Source organism: Zea mays, chromosome 2 (genome assembly GCF_902167145.1).
Source record: "Zea mays cultivar B73 chromosome 2, Zm-B73-REFERENCE-NAM-5.0, whole genome shotgun sequence".
NCBI classification, from domain to species: Eukaryota; Viridiplantae; Streptophyta; class Magnoliopsida; order Poales; family Poaceae; genus Zea; species Zea mays.
This window is the reverse complement of record NC_050097.1, coordinates 45,568,991-45,573,566: the sequence shown is the minus strand read 5'-3', so window position 1 is coordinate 45,573,566 and position 4,576 is coordinate 45,568,991. Positions and strand designations below refer to the sequence as shown.

Genomic DNA, 4,576 nt, shown 5'->3' with positions numbered 1-4,576 from the left:
TATGCTTACCTTTTGGCCGCCATTTTGCATATACGTGTTCCCATGTAGCGCGCATGCACGTCGGGATCATGTTGGCACGCACGTGTTACCCGTGTGCACATGCATGTGTCCCACTCGTGAGCTCGTGTTCGTACACATTATATATAGAGCGTGCCAAGCATCCTGTCTAGTTGCACCACTGTAGTAAGCTAGCGCCAGTCGAAAAGCAGTGCTGGTTGCACAGCCGCGGAGCCTTCTGTCCCCAGTCCGGCGGCGCCCCCCCCCCCCCCCCCCCCCCCCCGGCCTGTTGCAAGAACGTGCGTCGTGCTGCCGATCGGCCGGCTCTTGCGGACTCGGTTGTGCGCGCCATGGCACTGGACGCGACGTCCCTTCCGGTGCTGTCCGTCCCCGCCCTCGAAGTCTGCTCGGGAACGCGAAGAACCGGGAACGGTGGCGGCGTTTCGTCCGCGCCGGGCGCGGAGGTGTCCGTGGACGTGCCGGTGCTGTGGAGTGACGAGGGGAGGATGAAGCGGGAGCTGGTCGCGTGGGCCAAGGCCGTGGCGTCCATGGCCATCAGGGAGACGATGCGCGCGGAGCTGACTGCCGATTAATAAGGCGGAACTTCCCTTCGTGCATAGAGCGAGCCACAAGTCTGTGTGCTTTTGTCTCCTATTTCCTTGTGCTGGGTCTTTTCTTTGCCGAGCAAACCTATTCACGCAACCAAGCACGGCGGCCGCGGCGGCGGCTTTGTAGCGTGGTGGTGGCATGTACAAGTTTTTTTCCCCAGTCGTGGTCTGTTGATCATTTCGGCATGTACATGATTTTTTTTCCCGAAAAGGATGCAAGAGAGAACTTGAGATGTTTTGTCGCACAGAATATTTTGGATTTCCGGCGTTTTGTTTTCGCCCAAATTGTCACGTTGGATTGATTTGACAGTTCGCTGCAGAAAGATCGGCTCGGGAGTTGCGCTGCTGGTTTCTGCAAGCAGACTGTACTGCGCATGACAGTTGAAGCAAGGGCCAAGCACACTGCTCACTGTCATGTGTCATCTGCTCGCATTGTGTGCTTTGCAAAGCAAAGCAAGTACAGTAATGTTTTTCTAGCTATAAAAAGGAAGAACACGCAGTGGCGGTCCTAACATTTTAGGGGCCCGGGACAATGTTTCAAATAGAGGCTCTTCAAATTATTTTTAATATATAAATGTTGCTAATTAAACACTCAAAATACATAGAAAAATATTTATATCAAATAATAAGTAAATAGAAGGATATATATTATAGTATCGTCTTAAAATTCTCTTCTAACATGTTTAGATATTTATTATTTTATTGATAGACTATTGAATCACATGACTAAATAGGGCCCTATGAATTCGGGGATCCGGGGCGACCGTCCCTCTGCCCCACCCTCGGGGCCACCACTAAGAACACGCTGCTTTAGGCCTATCTCGGCTGATGCAAAAGCCTTCTGGTGGCCTTGCTTACTAGAAACGCAGTGCGGCTATCACTATCGTCTTCGTTTTCACCGGAGAATGAATCTTTAGGACTAGTTTGGCAGTAGGGAGGAAAAACCTAGAGAAGTAATCCATCGAGAGGAATTTTCTGTCACTTTGATTTTCCTGGGAGAATTTCTCCACTCGGGGTATACTTCCCCGCAGACTCGCAGAGTTTGACAACCAAGAGGCTAAGTATCCCACTTGAACAAAAATAATTCAGAAAAACCAAAGAAATATTTAGAAAAATCAGAAACACAATAAAACATCAGTAACACAAGTTTAAATTGAATACCATCTAATACCCAATGAAGCTAATCCATCCATCACCACATCATTAGATCATCTCCATTCACACATATAAATTGACAATATAACATAAACATAAAGTACAAGTCTCTTCATTAGAAACTTTGGCACTAGAATAAGACATCTAAAACACGCACGCCACATGCGGACTTCATGCGTTTTAGTTTCATGCCAGCTTCCTTTGTTAGATATATAGACAATTTTCATGTCATTTTAATTCTATAAAATTAACATTATGATGATAACATATAAAAGATAATTAAATATAGAAATCATGATGACAAATGTATCCATAACAATATGGAACATGTGAACGAAAAGCATGTGAATTATATAAATATCATAAGCATATAACCATGATATATGTATCATAGCAGAACAACTGAAAATAAATTGACAGCAACATAAACAACATGACTATATATCTGAAACAAACAGATATGGCATATAACTAGCACGAACAGGCATCAGACATGCCATGATACGATATGATAGAACAGATGAAATAAACTCATGGCTACGTACGAAACAGTAGAGATAAATAGAAGAAACATATATAATCTGGAAAACATAAAATAGTCCCATGCGCTCTGATGATCGAGATCCTTGTCCAACTTCTCTCGTCATTTCGTAAGAGATGAAGACATCTCTTCTCCAGGAAGAAGAAGAAGATGTCACCCATGAGGAAGACAACGACGAGCGGCGGTTCCTGTTCAGGCAGTCATGTAGACGCTCCCCAAAAACCTAATTATCGATCACCCGTGCAAGGTATCGAACGACAAGGGCTTCGGAGGCATCTGCCCTCTCGCTTCTATGTGCGTGGAGAGTTACGAGATGAAAAATACCTTCTCGCTGCTAGATTGTGCTTTTGTATTGTTCTTCTCTTTCTTCCCAAAGAGACAGGAGTTCTCACCCTTTTAACCTCTCATCGCTGGAAGGGAAGATGAAGGGGAAGGGTCTCGTGTGCGGCTATTCAAGACACGGTCATCTGAAAAGTTTTAACCCGGAGTTGAAACTCCCGTGTTTATTGAGTGCTAAAAATTAGCACAACCACACCACACCTCGCCCGCTCACCACCTGCCTGCCTGCCTCGCCTCACCACGCCACGCTTGGCCCCGCCCGGTCCGAGCCCGTGCCTGGCTGGCCGGCGGCGCGCGCACGCGTGTAGCATGCATTTGTTCGTTTCTTAACATCTCAAATTAAGTGGAATAATTTCCACCATATAAGTCATTTCCACCATATAAGTCAAGTCAATGACTCTTGGACTTCTAATTCGGTACTATTAGTATTGTCCATAATTACACACCATAGAGTTTACTGATTTATTAAATTTAAATGGGCCTAGCCCATAATAAATCTAACAATCCCCACCAAACTCTAGGGTTTGTAATGATGAAGTATCAGAATTACAATTCTTTGATATACCAGTGTCTCGATGGAGACTGTTAAGTTGAACATCCATCTAGAATAAGAGTTTCTCTCATTCACAACTGAACAATGGACTAAGTCTTGAATTAACAGTTTTGTGCGAGATGAGATTCACTCAAATCCATTGCTGATACTAGGCTGCAAAAGGCATCCCCGCTATTTTGAAGCCTATGAGTCACACTTTAGTGCCTTTCATGAGTATTTAGGGATTACCCAAGTTCCATAGACTATGACCAGCAGTCTGACTTATATAGGTGTACTCCTCAAAAGATGTTCTGTAGGACAACATCTCACCTCTATAAGACTCTTGGAATACATTAAGGTAAATACCATCCTACCTTACAGATAGGAAAGATGTGCATCAGAAATGAATTAAGAAAGAGATCTTTCCTCTCAATCTACTCTAAGCTTGTTTCTCCACTCTACTTCACGGGATCTCCGATCACATAGAGCAGGTTACCACTATAGTAGATTTCACATGGGTCTCATACCCATTTCTCTCGATGCACTTTCCATCACATTGTGTGACAGACCCTTAGTGAATTGATCTGCTAGATTATTCGATGTGTGGACATAATCCACCGTTATAACTCTAGAGTTTTTCAGCTTTCTGACAGATTTTAATCTTCTCTTAACATGCCTTGTAGACTTCATGTTATTCCTGGAACTGTTGACCTTGGTAATCACAGTTTGGTTGTCACAGTTCATGGTGATAGCCGGTATCGGTTTTTCAACTACCGGTAAATCTAATAGGAAATCACGGAGTCACTCAACTTCAGCCCTAGCAGTGTTTAATGTTGTGAGTTCTGCTTCCATAGTAGACTTCGTTAAGATATTATGCTTGCAAGACTTCAAGAAAATAGCGCCACCTCCAAACAGAAACACATATCCGCTTGTGGCATAAAGCTCGTCAGCATCAGAAATTCAGTTGGCATCACAATAGCCTTCCAGCACTTTTGGGTTTCCAGTATAATGAATACCATATGTCTGAAATCCAGTTGGCATAACCTTCGTACGATTCATGAGATTAACGTGTAAAATTGTATTTCTAAGTTAACTTTAATCAGTGTAAATCATTTGTGGGATACTTCAGATAAATTAAATTGTTATTTTATTAGTCGACGACTAAACAAGAATTAACTAATTAACATTGGCGATTATAACGAAAGGATTTAATAACTCGCGCGGACAGCGCGCGACAACGCATGAAACAACACGTGAACGACACATAAAACTGCACTTGACACCACAAGGCGTGGACGACGCGCGACAATAGCGCACGCGACAGTACCGTGCGCATGCAACAAATAGGGCACGCAGCATATGCGAACAACGTGCGCGACATGTGGCGTGCAAGGGCGCGGGGCT

At 44.1% G+C, this 4,576-nt stretch overlaps 1 long non-coding RNA gene across 1 annotated transcript; it reads left to right on the top strand.

Annotated features, from left to right (window-relative positions):
• Nucleotides 1–264: 264 nt before the first annotated feature.
• On the top strand, nt 265–855 carry LOC103646375 (uncharacterized). Its single transcript, XR_562167.3, has one exon. It is a non-coding gene; the product is annotated as an uncharacterized lncRNA (long non-coding RNA).
• The last annotated feature ends 3,721 nt before the right edge of the window (nt 856–4,576 follow it).